Source organism: Phacochoerus africanus, chromosome 15, assembly GCF_016906955.1.
Source record: "Phacochoerus africanus isolate WHEZ1 chromosome 15, ROS_Pafr_v1, whole genome shotgun sequence".
Taxonomy (NCBI): domain Eukaryota; kingdom Metazoa; phylum Chordata; class Mammalia; order Artiodactyla; family Suidae; genus Phacochoerus; species Phacochoerus africanus.
Window position 1 is genome coordinate 133,153,452 of NC_062558.1, and position 20,853 is coordinate 133,174,304.

The window sequence follows — 20,853 nt, forward strand, 5'->3', positions numbered from 1 at the left end:
TTGGAGCTGCAGCTGCTGGCTATATCACAGCCATAGCAACGCCAGATCCGAGCCCCATCTGTGACCTATACTGCAGCTTATGGCAATGCTAGGTCCTTAACCCACTGATCAAGGCCAGGGATCCAACCCACATCCTCACAGAGACAGTGTTGGGTCCTTAACTTATTGAGCCACAACAGGAACTCCTGTTTGGTACAATTTTTTTTTTTAAAGTTTTATTGATGTATAGTTAATTTACAAGCTTTTGATAATTTCTGCTGTACAACAAAATGACCCAGTCATATATATACACACATCCATTCTCTTTCAGATTCTTTTCCCACATAGATTATCACAGAATACTGGGTAGAGCTCTCTGTGCTATACAGCAGGGCCCCATTGGTCACTCGTTCCATATACCTCAGTGTGCATAGGCCAATCCCAACCCCCCTGTCCATCCCCAACCCCAGCCCGTCCCCTTTGGTAACCATAAGTTTTTCAAAGTCTGTGAGTCTGTTTCTGTTCTGCAAATAAGCTCATTTGTATCTTTTTTTTTAAAAAAAGATTCCACATATAGGTGATATATGATGTTTGTCTTTCACTGTCTAACTTCACTTAGTATGATAGTTTTTAGGTCCATTCATGTTGCTGCAAATGGCAATATTTCATTCTTTTTTATGGCTGAGTAGTATTCCATTGTATGTAAGTACTACATCTTCTTTATCCATTCCTCTGTTGATGGACATTTAGGTTGCTTCCATGTCTTGGCTATTGTAAATAGTGCTACAATGAACATTGGTGTGCATATATCTTTTTGAATGTTTTTTTTTTTTCCTGCATATATACCCAGGAGTGGGACTGCTGGAGCATATGGTAATTATATTTTTTGTTTTTTGAGGAGCCTCCAAACTGTTTTCCATAGTGGTTGCATCAGTGTACATTTCCACCAACAGCGTAGGACAGTTCCCTTTTTTCTACACCCTCTTCTGCATAGGTTATTTGGAGACTTTGGATGATGGCCATTCTGGCTGGTGTAAGGTGGTTCCTCAGAGCAGTTTTGATTTGCATTTCTCTAATAATTAGGGATGTTGAACATCTTTTCATGTGTTTTTTGGCCATCCATATGTCTTCTTGGAGAAATTTTTATAGATCTGATTCCTTTAGACAGTAGCCTTAATACTGCAGAATACATTTTTTTTTTTTTTTTGGTTAAGGGGTAGATTGTTTCCACCATGTCCGTAGTAGACTCTACTTTTCCATATTTGTGTAGTTCGAATTCACAGCAAGCACCATGGAACTTGCAGTTCAGATAGGATTTATTTCTTGATTGATTTTTCACTAATATTTATTGTGCACTCGATATATGTCAAGAGGAGGAAAAGAAACTGTGGCTTAGAGGAGGCAAGAGACTTACCCAGGACACCCGGTGGTGGCGGCACTAGGCTGTGAACACACACAGTCATCCGACTGCAGGGTTTAGCTCCTAGCGCCCATGCTGTCAAAGCCAAGGGTGAGAAAGGCGTCTGGGACTGCGATGTTTTATTGGGAGACCTGGTGAGACTCTGCAGATGGCACCCTCCTGGGCCCAGCTCTGTCTTCCCTGCCAGGTCTGGGCAGAGGGCGTGGCACATGACTCCTCAAGGAGGATTTGCTGTTTTGTGTTGAATTCTCAAAGGCCTTAGAGAATTAAGTAATTTCTTTTAATTGATTAAGTGATTTCTCTTAAATGTGATTTCTTAGAAAGATCTTCATCTCTAAATTTGTATAAATTATATAAGATCTATATGTATAAACACACATATATTTATATAATAAATATATAAATTTAATAAATATATAAATATATTAAATATGTATAAATATATAAAAATATTAGCTATACAAATATAAGATTTATATCTCTTAAAGATCTGTATCTTTAAATATAAGATCTATATCTCTTATTGAGAGATATATAAATATGTGTAATAAATATAAGATCTATATATAAGTCTATAAATATATTTATATAATCTATAAATATAACAAATGTATACACATATTAAATAGATGTGTAAATATATTTATATAGAAATATATAGAAATATAAGATCTATATTCCTTAGAAAGATCTATATCTCTAAATATAAGATCTTTATCTCTTATCAAGAGATATATGTATGAATATATAATAAATATAAGATCTATATGTATAAATATATAAATTTAATAAATGTAAATGTATTAGATAAATACATAAAAATAGATTTGTATACAAATATAAGACATAGAAATATAAGCTCTATATGTCTTAGATCTATATCTCTAAAATAAACAGAAGTCAAGTTTGGCAGATATGACAGGCACAAAGCATATTCTTTTAGCTCCTGTGAGGAAAACTGTCAATTTGTTCTAGAAGCACAATAATTAAAGGGTGATGTTCACTAAGTGGGCATAAGGGTTTATTGCAGTTCTGTCCAAATCCCTGGCACACCTGAATGTTGGTGTTCAGAGTAGAGCACGGGGGAGAGGGAATTTCTGCTGTTGGAGGGGAGCCCGTGGGCTGTAACCCACCTCGCCCCAGCCCCTCCCTCAGTGCCTTTTCTCCACTGCTGGCTCTTAATCAAGGAGCGTGCCCACTGTTCTGCTAGTCGAGGGGAGGGCAGCGGGCCTGTGGGGCACCAGAGCAGTCTGCTCAGAGCCCTGGATGGGGCTTGGCTGTGTCTGCAGGAACCACAGACACTAATGGTGAGGTGTGGGGAGGGCGGTGGCAGGGCTGTGTGATGGAGGCTGCAGAGAGGAAGGGCACAGTTCAGACAGCTGGGTAAGTCCTGGCTGTGTGACCCAAGGCAAGTGTCTTAACTACTCTGTGCGGCAGTTTCGATACTAGAAAACGAGGATCATAACCTATTGATAGTTAAGGGTTATTGAGAAGCTGAACTATAATAAAACTCATCCAGTGCCCGGAGCAGTGTCTGGCTTGGGCAGTAGTCCTCCAGGGCGGTCTGCTGCTTTTATTAACTTTGTGGAAAGAGCAGTGCTCTCTGAGTTGACAGACCTGGGGCAAGCCCTGTTTTGGTCACTCGGCAAGACCCTCTCTGTGCCTTGGTCTCCTTATCCGTAAACCATGGAAGGTAAGGAGGCCTCTCTTATGGGACAATTAGGAAGATTAAATGGGACGCTTTGTAGAAAGCATCTATATCTTCTAATTCCTTGTCATTTCCTTCCTTCTCTCCATGTCTTCTACAACTTAAGAAAATTTGCTCTTTTAGCAGGTCCTTCTTTGCGTCCGATCTTGAGCTTTTAGGCAGCCATCTACCAGGTTTGCTGACAGTTGTTGATCAACTCTGGGCCTGCTCTATGGCTCCCATGGCCCCTGAGCCGTGGAATAGGGAGAAGAGAGGTGTCAGGCTCTGTTCTTGTCCCCAAGAAGTGCCCAGAGGGTTGCCAGATAAAGTACAGGATGCCAGTTAAGTTTGAACTTCAGATACTCAGCAAATACATTTTTTAAAATTTCACTGTGCCCCAAACATTGTTTGGGAGGTACATATACTAACAAACCATTCATTGTTTATCTGAATTAAAATGTAACCAGGGTCCTGAATTTTTATTCGCTAAATCTGGCAACTCACAGGGTAGCCAAAAAAAAAGAAAAAAGAATTTGAGTCCAAATGTTACTGATTTTTTGCATATATATAAAACACGCACACTGTATACAATTCTGCAGGTGTAATAAACCATAATGAAAAAGAAAAAAAAATCTAGCAACTCAGTGGCCCCTACTGCTCCATGAAAATGCCAAATTGGGGTCACTGCCCATTGGTTTGGGGGATTCCCTCTGAGATTGCTGGTGCCCAGGATCTGGCTCTGCCCTCTCTCTTCCTTGGTCATGGGGTCCTGGGCAAGTCCTCCCTTCCCCTGTCCTGTGTCTTGGTTCCTCCTGGGCACTGGCTTATCTCTCCGTGGTCTTTTCTGGTTCCCTTCCTTTGACTTCAGACTTGGTAGAAGCCAGGCAAACCAGGCATCCTGGTATGATATAGACACCATTACCCGTAGCTTGATTACATTTTTCTCTTCTCGAACACTTGTTCTGGCTTTACATAGACTCAATCCAAGTGCCCCTGACCTGCCCTTTCAGTCCCAATTCTCAGCACTTGTAAGAAAAAGTCTCCCTGTAACACAGCCCATTCCCCAGGCTGAGTCTCTAAAGGGCATTTTGAAGCCCTTTTAATTTCCAATCCATTAAAAAAATAAACCTTTGGAGGGTTTGCTTCCTACATAGAGGCATGCTTCTCAGCGCGACAGCTGTCAAACTGAAAAGCATTCCATGAATTCTCCAAGTAATTTAAAAGTTGCTCCAACTGAAATATGGGGTGATACCTACTCGGCTGAAATGGTGCCATTTGTACCTGGGTAATTCAGTTCACTTGTTTTGTTTTTGTTTGTGTTTTTGTTTTTTTCAGGGAATTACTTTCATGAGGAGGAGGACGTTTCACTCAGCTACAACGTGGGTGTTCGAATCGAATGTGTGACTCTATTTCTAATCCGTTCTACCTTTCACGGCACCTCTGGGAAGGGTGATCTCTTAAAGCATCGCTTGTCTTTGGCAGTAATTACTTTTGGATGTGAGCAAAAAGTCCATTTGGGGGCTCTGCTCTGTGACATCTGTGTGTATATATATAAAATCCTTTCAAGAGCTAAGCCTCCCACTCACACGTGAGTTTCCTTCTCTTGAGAGATTAAAATACCACAGCCACTATTTGTTTGGAGCAAACAGAGTGCCGTGAAGTCCTGTAATAGTTCCTTATAGGAACCGGAGCCACAGATTTTCTTACTAATCTTGCGAATGCCTTAGAAGCTACCTGGTGCCTCCCAAACGCATAGGCTTCACTTGATGCAATTTCTCAGCCGTTTCTCCTGCTGCCTCATGTGATGGCTCGGCCAGCTTTATTCTCCTCCCTTCCCTCTCTCTTATCTCTCCCGCCTCCTCCCTCTTTCCCTCTCCTCCTTTCTTCCTTCACAGATGCCAACTTTTCAGTCACAATCAGCGGGCCGATGTCTGCCATTGGGAAACCTTGCTTCCATTTTTCCCCCCAGAAAAATGGAACCGGTTTCTTTTAACCAGTGCAAGGCTCTCCTCTCTAAAAGGTTTTTATTATTGAGTGCCCGGGGTCCTTAGTTTCAGACATTTATCTTCCAGCTAAGCAGGAACAAAAGAGAGAGGCAGCCTCCTGCACCTTCTGCACCCCGAGTTTCTGAGTAATCACCCAGCAGTTAAATTGAAGGGGCCACGACATCTTCTTCATTGTGTCACTTTGGGCTTTCTTGTTAATTTATGAGCTTCAACTGTCAAAATAGTTTGTGCAACGGACCCTAAAAATGGTGATGGATCATATCAATCAATCGGGTTTTATAGCCTGGTTTCCCTCGCAGCAGGCCTGCCTGCTGTATACAGCACATTAAGAGAAAAACCGCATACACAGTAGAGGTGCCCCAAGTGATTACGTAATACCCCCCACATGCATGCCTTCCTGGAGGGCTCTAGGATGCTTAATGCACTGATAACATTTCGCATCCCCCCTCCCCTGGGTCCTCATGATGAGAGCCGGAAGTTCTTGGACCCGTTGGGAGGGAGGTCCTTATTCTGGAGGACCCCGTTATTTCAAGCTTACCGTCTCCCATCGCTATTATAACCGGGTCGTCTGAGGTGGCGCCTTCAGGGGTGCCAAAGACAAGCATGTGCTGATGAGGTACGGAGGATGGAGGCAAAATTCAGCTCCAGTGAGACAGAAGTTTAAAACAAAATCGTTGTGACTGTGGAGTCTAAGTAGGTACTCAGTCATTTATGAAACCTGTCTGCAGACTTGAGGTGCCTTCAGATCCTAGTCTACTTTCCTGAGTAAGTTTGTCGGAGGTGAGCACTTGATAATGTGAACTTGGTGTGTTTCTTCTGGATTATTATGCAGATCTTTTTCATTGTGCCCCCCCCCCCCCCCGCCCCGCACAGCTGCTCTGGAGGCATATGGTATTTCCCGGGGCTAGGGGTTGAGTGGGCGCTGCAGCTGCAGGCCTACACCACAGCCATGGCAACACCGGGGCCTTAACCCACTGAGCAAGGCCAGGGACAGAACCTGCATCCTCACAGAGACAATGTCAAATGTCAAATACTTAACCCGCTGAGCCACAAAAGAAACTCCTTTTTTCACCTTTTTTCCCCCTTGTTTCAAACCACTAATAAAAGTTCATTATTGAAAAACTTGAAAAATACAGAGAAGTATGGAAGAGAAAAAACACCTTATCTTCCAACCAGGGCCAACCTCTGTTAGCATGTGTTTTATTTTCTGCCTTTGGTGCACGTAATTTTACATATTCGACATAATCTATCTATACAGTTTTGTCTCTTGCTTTTTAAAACAATTCTCTAAGCATTCTATTTTTTGTGTGTTTGATCCCAGAGTCGGTATGTACCATAGTTCATTTAGTCAGTTCTTTTGTGGTGAGTGTTTTAATAGTTTATCATGTTTTGTCATCAGCTGGAGGGGCCGGGCTGAGAGGCTTTCGGAAACCATTCCAGAATGAATGACCAGCGGAGCTGGACACTTTCTAGTCTCCAAATATCTTCTCTTATTCCAAAAAGAGTATGAAGGCCCCGTGCCCTCTGGATATGAACTCTCACTAGGGTGCCCTTCCCTAGACTTCTCTACAGAGCTGATGAACTCCTATTCATCCTTCAAGACCTGGCTAAAGCAGCCCTTCCTCTGCGAGTTCATGATTCTCGCTCTCCATGGAGTTGGCCCCACCCTTCTTTGTGTTGGCCTCCATGTTAGCCCATCAGAGGGCTCGCAGAATTGTATGCAGCTGTCTCTCTGGCCTCCCTCTGTTGGTCTGGAGATGCACAGTGCAAGCTAAGTCGTCGGCCTTTCTGATCCTGCCCAGGAACACCTGGCTCGCCTGGATCTTCCTGAGCTGTACCTGACATGCTCACAGCCGTGTAGAGGGACAGCTCTGGTGTTTAAAGGACTGAAAGGAAACAACACTAAAAAAACCCCCACAAAACCCCAAAAATGCCCCAACCCCCCCCCCCACTTCAAGTTCCTAGGATTCTTCCTTGATTTACACTTTGGGCACAAAGACGTTTTCCCCAGATGTCGCCGTTGTTGACAGCTGCTGTCACAGTTCATGCTGGCATTTGCACCAAAACCTTCTAATTTGATATTTCTCTGGTGAATGTAATGAGTATGAAAAAGTGTCATTTAGAGCTAGTTTTCTCTTTGTGCTTTAAAAAATGAAATGCACGTAGTTATCTGTAAATGAGATAATTATCTCCTTACTTTGCTAAAGGCTGCTACTAGTGATTTTTTAGCTTGTTTCACTTAACGAAAGCTTTACAAAATGGGGAGTTCAGAGCTGTTAATAGACTTGTTGTAATAGGCTCTGAGAAAAGGGGGAAAAAACCCCAGGGTTCCAAACTTGTCACCGGAATAGCCTGATGAAATGGCTGGCAGCTCAGCCATACATTTAAGTCTTGGTTGCACTTAGAGCAAATGTAATAATAGCTGCAACCAATATTTTTAATATTACTGATCTTTCAGCAATAATTACCTAGAACTTTTAATGTCTGCAATTAGAACGCTAGCAATTCAGTGGTACAGACCAGTGGTAAACTGCATGAAATTGGATACTTACTGTAATTGGTAATTAATCACTTTTCATTACCAGGAAGGGATGTTGTAGTTATTCTGAATAGATACATCATGCTAATTACAGGAAAACACAAACCTACATGTTTGAATTTAGAGCTTTTAGGAAAACAAGCAACTCATGTCAACATTCTATAGCTGAGAGATTAGCCCACCCAATTAAACCATGAGGAGGGGGCCATCTGTATTTTGACAAGAACCCATCAGGCAAGAGGTGCCCATTTCCTGAGGGTCTTGATGACATTTCCATTCATTTCTGTGGGTAATTAAAATTCTCGTCCTTTATGCAGATTTAGAAATGGTTCCAAATAAATGTTTACATGTGCCGGTCGCCCTGGGTGAGCTCACACAGTAGTAAGGCTCATCTTCTGTGTCATTGGCACAAATGCAGCTCCTGCCTAGACCTGTCTGTCAAGGCCAGTCTCCCCTGGGGCGCCCACCAGCATCACGTCCATTTCTGCAGGCATCTTCATCTGCTTCTTAGGTGCCTGTTCTGTGCATGGAACCATCAGTTCCCCAGACTTGAGACTTCAGTTATTTTTCTGGTCTTCCCACTGCTTTGTGCCAAACCCACCTCATCTGTGGTCAGACCAGTCCCATCTACCTTCCTGGTCTCTGCTGCCTCTGCAGCTGCAATCCCCCTCCCCTCCTCATTCTCACTGCTGCTGCTCATTCGAGAGGCTCCTTATTATCTTTCAAGACTGCATCCACAGGCTCAGTGAGTTAAGGATCCGGCATTGCTCTGAGCTGTGGTGTAGGTCACAGGTTGCCAGGCTAGAGAACCTCCACATGCCGAGAATGCAGCCCTAAAAAGCAAAAAAAAAAAAAGACCACATCCCTGTAGTTCCCGTTATGGCTCAGCAGAAATGAATCTGAATCTGACTAGCATCCATGAGGACGCAGGTTTGATCCCTGGCCTCGCTCACTGGGTTAAGGATCCACGTTGCCGTGAGCTGTGATGTAGTTTGCAGACGTGGCTCAAATCCTCCGTTGCTGTGGCTGTTGTGTAGGCCAGCGGCTAAAGCTCTGATTTCGAACCCTAGCCTGGGACCCTCCATGTGCTGTGTATACCCCTAAAAATACAAAAAAAAAAAAAAGGAGAGAATTAATGCAAAAATTTTAATCCATGACTAGGGCCCCGATCCCCATTACTCTAGCCCTGACAGGCAGTAACATAGAACATGCCTTCCATAGGTAATGAAAGGTGGACCCTGGGGACAAGCTAAGCTGCTTCACCAGTGTCCTGGCCCAAAAGCCTATCCCCAGGGTGGAGTCACGGGAGAGGGGGTGGAGTCACGGGAGAGGGGGTGGAGTCACGGGAGAGGGGTGGAGTCACGGGAGAGGGGGTGGAGTCACGGGAGAGGGGTGGAGTCATGGGAGAGGGGGTGGAGTCACAGTCACTCCCATCTGCCTTGGTCACCTTCACACTTGTATCTGGAAGCCCAGCTCCAGGTGGAGGGTGGGAAGTAAGAGCTTGTTGGAAGCGTGAACATCCTGTGTTCTTGTGTTCTTCTTAGACAGCGAGGGAGGAATAAAGCATTGACTGCTTTCTTCTATGAATATTAATATCCATTAATTGGTCATCAATCACTTTTCATTATCAGGAAGGGATATATGCCTGTTCTCTCCTGGCCAAAGCTGCTCATGCCCTACCAATAATGTCATTACAAAATTGGACCACAATAGAGAAGTGGGTCCTCTATAAAGAAACCACTTACAGGCAAAATGGTGGGTGCAGGAGCCAAGAAACCCACTGGGCCCACACCGCTCACAACAGTCTTTGGAACCTCTTAACCTGTTCTCCCATCTCAAGAAGCTTTCAAAGGTGGCTCTGAGCCATGGTGGTTCCAGCTCTGCTCTGGTTACCAACTTCCACACACTGGCCTTAGTTGAGTTTCAGAGGATCCCTTCCCTTTCTCTTGGCAGTAGAAAAATACTTCCTCACAGGCATGTGAGCAGAAAGAGTGGAAGCCTGATTTCCAAGCAGCTGGTGGTGGACCTGGCTGCCCTATGACTTCGATAATGGGAACCTCACCATTTCCGCCCAGGGGGCCAGTCGCCTTCCCTGACAGGCTCATCAGTGTCACACTGGAACCAAGTTAATATACAGCTAGAATTTTTAAAATTAGACACGAGGGAGTTTCTCCCGTGGTGTAGCAGGTTAAGGATCTGGTGTCAGCTCTGCAGTGGCTCGGGTTGCTGCTGAGGCTTGGGTTTGATTCCCGGCCCAGCGTAGCGGGTTATGGATCCAGTGTTGCCAGAGCTGGATCCATGGGTGTGGCCAAAAAGGGAAAAAAAATTCGACATGAAATGAATAGCCATCCTGGTAAAGCATAAACTTCTTCCCTTTGCTCCTCAACACAACCCATTACATGGAGCTTCTTTAGCTCAGTTTCATTTTGTTCCCTATTCCATCCTCGCCAGAGTCCCGGAATTGGTGCCTCACCCAACAGCACAATTTCAGCCGTGGACTCTCTCCTCTGCCTTTGTCACAGAGCTGAGTAATGATGTGACAACATGTGATTGGGCGATTGATGTCAAATGTTAGCAGCAACATTCATTTTCCCCTGAAATGGACAAAGAAGAGTATTAGTCATTTAGAAATTCCGTCTGGGAGCTACACCTCACGAGTGATATTCCGAAATTGAATTGGTCTGAAATTTAAAGTGGCTTTTAAGTTCTTCTCCTTTGATTTTTCCTCAGGTCACGCAGAGCTGTGAGAGGCCGAGGGAGCAAGTTAGTGATGGGAACTGCACATGTCATTTGTTAGCTCCCTGACTCCTCCGCAGAAATCCATTCCTCCAGTGACAGGACGTTCCTGAGGCCTAGGGTCCCCTGGAGAAAAATCCTGGGCTTGGGAGGTGGGCAGATCTGGGCTTCCGGCGTGGCCTCAGCCCTGCTTCCTCTGGAAGCTTCTGTTTCCCCATTTGTGAAACAGGCTTAATGAGAATGCTTCTTGTCATCCTCATGAAATAAGACGGTAAGATTTAGAGGGGTGAGTAAGGGGCCCCATGCAGGGTGAGTGAGGGCCTAACTAAAATTTCCTGACACAGAGTCCCCAGCGAGATCTGGTCCCGTCCTCCAGGAGGGCACTGGGCTTTCCACGTACACTCCAGGCAGAGAGTCGCTGTCCCTCCAGCAATGACCAACCAACGTGTGTCTGCGCAGGACTTGGGTTCAGAGCTGCACCCCCCCCTCCCCAAGGATCCTCCAAACGTCCTTCCCTTGGAAGCCCAAATGGCCCTGGATGAGGGCTTAAAATTCCCGCTCTTCATGATCAGCATTTTTCAAGAAAAAGAACTGTGCAGCAGCCTGTGGTCGTTATTTAAATGTGGGAAGGGCCTGGCTCGTGCAGAGCCCTCTACACGCCGGAGTCACTGATATCATTGTTAGAAATGGCTTCCACCTACGGCTCTGATTCATGGCCTGGTTAGGATTGTGATTCATAGCCTGCCGAGAAGAGAAGCGGGTGGAGGCGGCGGTGTTACCTCGAAGCAGGGCCTAGGAGCAGGAGCTCCAATGGGATGCAGGCAGATATGCTAATGAGGTCAATGCACGTTACATTAAAAAATCCAAACCTCATTTGCAAGGGAATGCTAATGAGGAGGAAAAGCTCAAAGCTCGGCTCAGCCTGGACTGGAATCACTGGCGGGACTAGTTCTTGCTCAGTTAAGTAACATAATTTGTTCAATTTGTTTTATGTCAGTAAGTGAAGAACCTTTTACTCACTTTGATTCATGGAAGGAGGTTAGACAATGGTACAGTAGAGAGGAAATTAACATTTAACCTGCCCGGCTGGGTTTTCTAACGGATGTCTCAATGTGACTGTGGCAGAGTGCGTAAATTCTCCCGATAAACCCGAATGAAACTGCAGCTATTTAAATCCCAAGGAAAACCTGGACGTCAGATATTAGACTCTAAAGAGAGACCAGTGGGTGTTGGCTCAAGAATTGGAAGACTCGAATTCTAGCCTCATCAGTTCCTTGTTACATAACTTTGAGTCATAAACTAATCAGGCCTCAATTCTTGCATCCGTACGATGGAGTTAATGCACAAAGATGTTGTGAGTTCATAAACTGTAATGTACCCATATGTCAATGGATTGATCTCACAACTATTTATGGAGCATCTGTTATGTACTGGGCACCGTGCTAGTTGCTGGAGTGGTGAACAGAATTTCAGGGCCCTCAACCTAAAGGAAATTACAGTCTGGCATCCTGTGACATGTTTTATTGTGAAGAATTTCTGTTGTGGCTCAGTGGGTTGAGAACCTGACATAGTGTGTGTGAGGATGTGGGTTCAATCCCTGGCCTGGCTTAGTAGGTTAAGGATCTGGTGTTGCTGCCAGCTGTGGCATAGGCCTACAGCTGCAGCTCTGATTTGACCCCCTAGCCTGGGAATCCTTGTATACCACAGGTGCAGCCCTAAATAGGAAAAAAAAAAAAGATTTTTTTATTATGAAAAATTTTAAACTTTCATGAGAGTGGGCAGAATATTATAATGAATGTCATCTACCCATTACTCAGGTTCAAGCATGAACAAGATTTTGCCACATTTGCTTTGCCTATCTCCCATGTTCTTTGCTGAATGATTTTAAAACAAATCACAGACATTGTGTTGCTTTTCTACTGCTGTGCAAGTTACCACAGATTCAGCTGCTGAAATAACACTCATTTGTTTTCTCACAGTTTCTGTGGTTTAGGAACCTGGGCACAACTTACCTTGATCCTCTGCTCAGTCTCACCCAGCTGCAATCTGGTGTCAGCCAGGGCCGGGGTTATTGGCAGAATTCAATTCCTTGTGGTTGTAGGACTGAGGTCCTTCGCTCTTAGAGACAGTACCTGCGTAGGCAGCTCCCAGCATCACTGTTGGCTTTTCCTTTGAGGCCAGCAGGAGAATCTATTTGATATTTCACCCTCAGCTTTTATTCAAGGATTCGCTTGATTAGGTCAGGCCCATCCAGGGTAATTTTCCTCTTGATTAACTCAAAGTCCGCTGATTAGCAACCTATCATGGGATGCTGTGCCATCGCATTCTCAGGTTTTGCCCCCACTCATGGGGTGGGCATTATTCACGGTAGATGCACCAGGGAGTGTGAACCTGGGGTGCATTTTAGAGTTTTGCCTGCCATGGACCTCTTATCCTTACCATCTTAAATATGCATTCCTAGAAATTATGGGCACTTTTGGGCATAACTAAAATTTTATGTTACTCTTGGATCTGGGTTGTTATGTTAGTCAGCTTAGGACGTGTTGTACTGTCATAACAAATCACCCCCCAAACCTCAGTGACTTCCAGCCACAGAGGTTTCTTCCTTGGCTCATGTTCCGCCTCCATCATGAATTGGCTTCAGCTTTCTATCCCAAGGCCCTCTTTGAAGGAAGGGCCCATTTCTGGGAAGAGGTGGAGGGACGTGCAAAGGCTTGTCAAGCGTCAGCTGGGAAGTGTCCGTGTTGCTGTTTCTTGCCCCTCCTTTGCTTGTCCTGCTCTCCAGGGGCTGGCAGTGCCATCCTTCCCCTTTGGAAGGGGTTGGCTGAGTGTATGTTTTAAAGCAGAAAACAGATCTCCCAGGTGCCTCTTAAGTACCTTTTATTCTTGAATCGACTCACTCCCACCCCTTTTCCCCAGAAGTTATTGACCCATTGGAGACGACAATCAGTTCTATCAAATGTTCTACATTCTGAATTTGTCTGTTGGCTTCCTCGTGGTGTCATTTCATGTGTGTCTTTCTGTCCTATGTTTCCTGTGAGCGACAAGCTAGGTCGAATGAACATTTGCGGGGCAGGACTACCTCACAGCGGGTATTTGATACCTCATATTTTATACCACCAGGATGTTAGGGAGTCTGCATCTAATAATGAAGAAGATGACAATAGCAATGACCAGCCCCCATGAATTACGGCCACCATTCATGGGCCACTAAATATATGTCAGGCCCCACTCGAGGCGCATGATTTTCGTCATCTCAGTTACTTTTCACTAAACTCTAAAGCGGCGGATGGTCTTATCCTCATTTTACAGCTGAGGAGACGAGGCCTCAGAAGTGTCTTAATCAAGTTCACACAATTAGGGCTGTTGATCTGGGAGATGAAGGAACTCCGATCTTTTTAGTTCAGAAACTGACGCCCTCATTATCTTCGTCCCTTGAACAGTCCTTTACAGTTTGCAGAACCCTTCACAAGCCATTGATTTCTCTGTGGAGAGCTATAGCAGCCCCGCGAAGGAGAACGGCGCTGATGGCCCTGTTGTGCAGATGCTCTGAGTGGGTCCGGCCTGCAGGCTGGGGAGGCAGGATATGGGTGCAGTGACTCTGCAGAGGAGCCCACCAGAGCACAGAGATTTGGCCAGTCCTCAGTGTGGCCACCCCCCCCGGCCATCCTTCTCAGTATACATGAGATGCTCAAATTATGATGTTTTATTCTAATGACAAAGAGTATAACAAGCACAGGAAATGGCCTGGCATTAATCTCCACTCCATCTTGTGGCAGTGACTGCAATGAAAATGAGAAATAGTTTAAGCTTAACCCATTCTCATTACAATCATAATTACATTTTGTGGTCATTCTTAGTTTCTAGCAGAACCCAACTGCTCTCCATGTCAATTTGAAAGATACAGACAGCCTTTAATTTTTCTCCAGCATTCATCTGCCCAGCCATCTGCTGAGGACTGATCCTTGGGAAGCTGAAAATTAGGCTTAAGGAACTTATCTGTTTTATGTTTTAAATGGTTTGGCACAGACCTGCTAAACATCTGGATAAATGCAATTTACATGCATGTGCCTCAAAAAACATTGAGTCAGGCAACCGATTTATCTTTCTAATAATATACTTACTAGAATACTCAGATTTGGGCCCTGATTATTCAGTTAATGGCACTGAGGGCTAACCAAGGAGCATGCTGGGTGGCATGAGAGGCCAGGCTGGGGATCAAAATTTGCCCAGGATAACCCTCCAGTTCTCAAGCCATCACTGGAGGACTGAATGGCTATATCCCTATAGACATGGTGAATTGATGACACTTTCCAAAATAACTGCATAGCACATAGCTCTGCAAAATTCGGTTGTGGCTGTTGTATAACAAAGCCATTTTCCAACGAGTATCTTTCCCAATGGTTCATTCATTTGGGGGTTCGTGTTAATTGAGCACCTGTGTTATGCTGGGTGTTGGCCAGGAGCTGGGGATACAAAGACAAATGCTTTCAGGGGGGGTCTGTGTTCTGAGAATCCTTCAGAGTGTGCCACATAGCACAGAAGGCTTGAGGGTACAGAGAAGCACCCCAATCTCTATCTGCCACCTGGAGTGGAGGATGGATAAGGAAGGCCCTGCAGCCTCTCTGTATCCCAGCCTGGCCTTGACTCCACAACAGTGGGAAAATTACCCAGCATCTCTGGACCTCAGCTTTTCCACCTTGAAAGCATCTACCCGGGGCTGTGGAGAACTAAAGTAGGCCATGTCATTCAAGTGATTAGTAGAGGGCCTGGCATTTACTGGGCAACTAAGAGCTCACTAAGTGGTGGGCAGGGCTTTGTTAGGGATAGGAAGTGCCTTCCAGGGTGAGGGCTGAACCTGTGCTAAGACCCAGCGCTGTGAGAGAGCATTGAGCATGGCTGGACCGTAGAGGAGGAGGGAGTGCCAGCAGAGGCCAGATTCTGCAGCCGCCTGTGGACCAGGCGAAGGGTGTCGGGTATTGCCCCAATGCCCGGGGGGCCCTGACAGCAAGGGAGATGGTGGAGAGGGGGATGAGCATATAGGCATTTTAGAAACGTCCTTCTGGCTACATGGTAGAGAATGAACCCCTCAAACTCGGGGCAGGACTGGGGCAGGGGGGGTTGACAGCAATTCCAAAGGGGACCTTGATGGTTATACGTTTCAATGGATTCTGTTTTCTCACAGATGATGCTTTACACAGATTTCTTTAAGGAAACTTTTGGAGAATTTATTTTATTATTTATTTATTTTTCTTTTTAGAGCCACACCCACGGCATATGAAAGTTCCCAGGCTAAGGGTTGAATCAGAACTGCAGCTACTGGCCTACACCACTGACCCACTGAGCGAGGCCAGGGATTGAACCCACATCTTCATGGATACTAGTCAGGTTCTTAATCCCCTGAGCCACAACAGACACTCTGAGCATTTAGTTTATTGGACTGAACTATTTCAAAGAGCCTCCCGCACAGCCCAGGGGACAAAGATTTAGGATGCACTTTGGGTGAGGCAAGGAGCATGGTGCCATGGAGCTTGGCCACTGGGGGGCTTGCATTCGGAGTCCTGGGATAGGAAGGTCCCTCCCACCTCCTCTGTAGAGCCCTGGCCCTGCCAAGGTAAATGCAAGGTGGTATTGGCAGAGGGGTGAAGCTATGGACCTGTGCTAACCAGCCATGTGTTCTGAGGGCAGAAACAGAAAGCTGTGGAAAAGTGTCTGGAGTGGTGGGTTTCCTAGCTCATTCTCCTGGTATCTCTTTCTGACTCATGGACTGACTTTCCCCCATGGTTCAGCATCTGGCAAGTCAACAGGAGTGTATGTAGTACCGCCTGGCCAGGCTGCTCCAGAGAGCATCCTGTTGTATTTTGGATTTGGTTTGATCATTATACAACTACAGATGTGATAAATTCATTTGAGTAAAAAAAAAAAAAAGTAATGTGCAGCCTCATAACATTGTTTAAAAATAAATTCACAGATACAAGCAGGGCAATTGGCAAAGTAGATGAAAACTGAAAGGGAAAACACTGTGATAAAATTGGACAAGTAAATTAGACATTTGCCATTAGACCTGCCAGGAAATAAGACCGGCCCTAATTGATGCAGCAGATCTTAGCACGAACCCACAGACGCATGCAGAGGCCGGCCCCCTGCTCATCCAGCTGTCCCTTGCCTCAGTCCTGAGTCATCGTCAGCTGGCCCTGAGCTGTGGCCTCGGCTTTGGCAGCTCATAATAGGGAGTGGAATTAGATCTGACCTTTACAATTGTGGCCTTTTTCTAATTATTAAATTTAAAAATGGTTAAATCTCAAATGAGCTGAAATCTTTTGTACAAAGAACCCGTCTATCATTGCTTTCGTCCATGAAATATATTTAACCTCAACCACATAATTAACGCCAGTGAATCCACCAGGCGGGTTGGGTTTATTATGCTCGTGGAGAGCTCAGCCATTCTCCTCTGAAAAGGACAGGGCTGGTTCCCTCACAGGCATCGTTTCGGAGTTTCTTGGCAGAAGCTATAGGTGGGAAGTTGAATCTTTCCACTTTGCCTCCTTGCGTCCCCTCCACAATCCAGGTGGAGAAGAAAGTTCTTTCGCAGTTAGAGAGAAATGCCCAACAAAGGACAATCGGCCAGGTTGGCAGCACATCCTGGAGGAGGATGTGTGTCAGGGGCAGGAGGAGCCAGGTCAGCTTCACGAGGCCCTCAGGTGAAGGCCCAGCCTCGGATATCCAGCTGCAGTTTGCAAGCAGGCAGAGAACAGGTGCAAAGCTGCTGGCATCTAAAGCAGAGATTCTCAGTATGATTCTGAGAATCTAGTTTGCCCAGAAACTGAAAGAGCACTGGCTTGAGAGGCCAATAAACTTGAGTTAGGATTTGCATCTTTGCTGTGTATTTGGTGTTTGAATTTGACGAGTCATTAAACCATTCTGAGCCTCATTTTTCATGTTTCTGAAATAAAGTTTCAAAAAATAAGTATCTCGCAGAGTTATTATGGTTTGAAATGGGCTAATGTATGTCAGGTTCTTAGCACAGAGCTTGGCACATAGACATCAGTGACCTACCATTCTTCTTTTTCTTTTATTCCTCCTCTTTCTTCTTTTTTTTTTTCCTCCTGGAAAATGGGTTGGACAAACTGAAAATAGGCAATTAAAAGTTGTGTGTACTGGAAGGGGGGGGTGGGAAGTGCCTGCCCTATCAAACAACAGGATTTCACACAGCTCTAGTCATTGTGATAGTGTGGTATGGTCCAACCACAGACAACCATCTGATGGAACTGAACGGAAAGGCTGGACGCAGACACTGCAGACCATTAAGGGGAAACATGGACCAGTCAGTTAAAAAGGGCTTGGAGCACTGGTTAACCACACGGGAGAAATGAAATGGGATCCCTGCCTCACACCATACACAAAATCAATCCCAGATGGATTAAATGTGAAAGGCAACACGTGAACATTTTAAGAAGAAAATAGAGGAGATTTTTTTATGGCCTCAAGGTAGGGCAGGGTTTCTTAAGCAAAATACAGAAAAGTTGTACATTTTTCAATTTTTTTTGTAGAGTTTGTATAAGTTGTTTGCATAATTTAGAGATTAAGCCTTTGTCAGTTGCAGCTTTTGAAACTATTTTTTTTCTGTTAAAGACCTAAATAAACATTTTTCCAAAGAGGATATATAGATGGCCAAAAAGCACATGAAAAAAAATGCTCAACATCACTGATTATTAGAGAAATGAAAAATCAAAACTACTCTGAGATACCACCTCACACCAGTCAGAATGCCCATCCCTTTTTTTTTTTTTTTTTTTTTTTTAGGGCTGTACCCATAGCATGTGGAGGTTCACAGGCTAGGAGTGAAATTGGAGCTGTAGCTGCTGGCCTACACCACAGTCACAGCAATGCCAGATCCGAGCTGCATCTGTGACCTATACCACAGCTCACAGCAATCCTGGATCCTTAACCCACTGAGCTAGGCCAGAAATTAAACCTGCATCCTCATGGATTCTAGTCAGATTCATTTCCTCTGAGCCACGATGGGAACTCCCAGAATGGCCATCATTAATAAGTCCACAAATAACAAATGCTGGAGAGGGTGTGGAGAAAAGGGAACCCTCCTACACTGTTGGTAGGAATGTAAATTGGCACAACCATTATGGAAAACAGTATGGAGGTACCTCAGAAAACTAAATGTAGAACTACCATATGACCCAACAGTCCCACTCTTGGGCATATATCTGGGCAAAGCTTTCCTTAAAAAAGACACATGCACCTGTATGTTCATTGCAGCACTATTCACAGTAACCAAAACATGGAAAAAACCTAAATGTCTATTGACAGATGATTGGATTAGGAATGTGTGGTATATATACACAATGGAATACTACTCAGCCATAAAAAAGAACAAAATAATGCTATTTGCAGCAACATGGATGGAACTGGAGACTCTCATACTAAGTGAAAGAAAGAGAAAGACCAATACCATATGATATCACTTATATCTGGAATCTAATATAAGGCACAAATGAATCTTTCCATGGAAAAGAAACTCATGGACTTGTAGAAAAGACCTGTGGTTGCTGAGGGGGAGGGGAAGGAGGAGGAGGAAGTGTGATGGACTGGGAATCTGGAATTCATAGATGCAAACTATTGCATTTGGAATGGATAAGCAATGAGATCCTACTGTATAGCACTGGGAACTATATCTAGTTACTTGTGATGCAGCATGATGGAGGATAATGTGAGAAAAAGAATGTATATATATGTGTGTGTGTGTGTGACTGGGTCACTTTGCTGTACAGTAGAAAATAGAACACTGTAAATCAACTATAATAGAAAAAAATCATTAAAAAATACGGAGGAGTTGATAAGTTAGACCATTAAAATTCAGAACTTCTTTCAACAAAAACTTGGATAAGAAATTTGTGACACAAATAAGAAAAGATTAGTATCCAGAATATAGACAAATGGGAAATAATCAATAAGAAACAAACAATGGGACAGAAACATGTGCAAAAGACCTTGTTCATACAGACATTGTACGAAATAGTGCAAACATAAGAAAAGATGCTCAACTCCATTTGTAATTAGGAAAATACAAATTAAAACGACAAAGAAACCATGTGATGTAATGGATGTGTTAACTAACCTTTTGTGGTGATCATTTCACAGTATATACAGAAATCCACTCATCACATTTTACACCATAAATTTATACAATGTTTGCTCTATGTCAATTGTAGCTCAAAAAAGCTTGAAAAAATTTTGTCAAACTACCAGCAAGTAACCTACTATGATTAGCCCTGTTTATTCCACACAACAGTCACTGAGTTTTTTATTCTTTTATTTTTTTCCTTGTCTCATCACCATAAGATAACAAAGATATAGCTATATTTAGATACACACATACACACACACACATACACACACAAACCCTACGAAGGCTATCATTTTATTCTCATCAGGTTGATAAAACCTAAGAAATCTAACAATACCACGTGTACATGAGGATGTGGAGAATAGGAACTCTTGCATGTTGCTGGAGAGAGTAAATTGGAAAACCATTTTGGAAAACAACCTGGCATTGTCTTGTAAAGCTAAGTACCCGCAACCCAGCACTCACACTCCTAGGTCTCTACTAGACCTTAGGGAAGCTCTTGTTCATGTGCAGCAGGGGACATGCTCTGTGGGCAAAAGCAAAACGCTGAAAACCACCCAACTGTCCATTGATAAGAGAATGGTCAAATATACAATGAGGAACATACCTATGTGAAAACCCAGGAACTCTGGCTACCCACAAACACCTGTGTGAATCTTAGAACCGTCATGCCAAATGAACGAAGCAACGTGCAGACGATCAGAGAGAGCAAAATGCCATTTTCATAAAACTCGAAAACCCGTCAACACTAAAGAATGTTGTTGAGATGATGGAATGAGAAGCACACAATTCAAGATCCTGGCTACCCCTCTGGCAGAGGCAAGGGGGTGGATTGGGATGGAGCAAACAGGTAACCTTGCCAGGGTTGCTAATGTTCTGTTTCTTGATGTGCGTGTTATAATTATGCTTCACAACTTACACACATATTTCCTATATTCTTCTGTGTATCATGTTTTGCATAATCAAAACTGGAAATAACAGCTGAGTGTGTGGAAGGGCAGAGGGCAGCGAAGAGACCTCCGTGACATGTAAACAAGAGGAGGAGCTCAAGCTGGAGGGAGAGAGAGGTGATGTTTTCAGGCGAGAAGAGCTTGAAAGGGGTTTCCCGCGCGACATCCTGGGAAAGGCTGGGGGACTACACATGGAAACTGTTGCCCTTTAAGCATGGTCACATACAAAAGAGAACTGCCTGGGACTCCTGGGGACGGGAACCAGTTTTGCAGTCTCTTGGGATTTTCCTTCTGATATTAGTTAGTGTTGTATGGTATAGGCTGTTACTAAACTCTTTAACCTAAAAATTAGAGCTGCTGTGATGGGGGAATGTCTGTGAATTCCAGCCTCAAT

General features: G+C 44.3%; 1 pseudogene; it reads left to right on the forward strand.

Moving 5' to 3' along the window:
• The window catches only part of LOC125117014 (tigger transposable element-derived protein 1-like), a 53,218-nt pseudogene extending 39,298 nt beyond the window's left edge, over nucleotides 1–13,920 (forward strand).
• The last annotated feature ends 6,933 nt before the right edge of the window (nucleotides 13,921–20,853 follow it).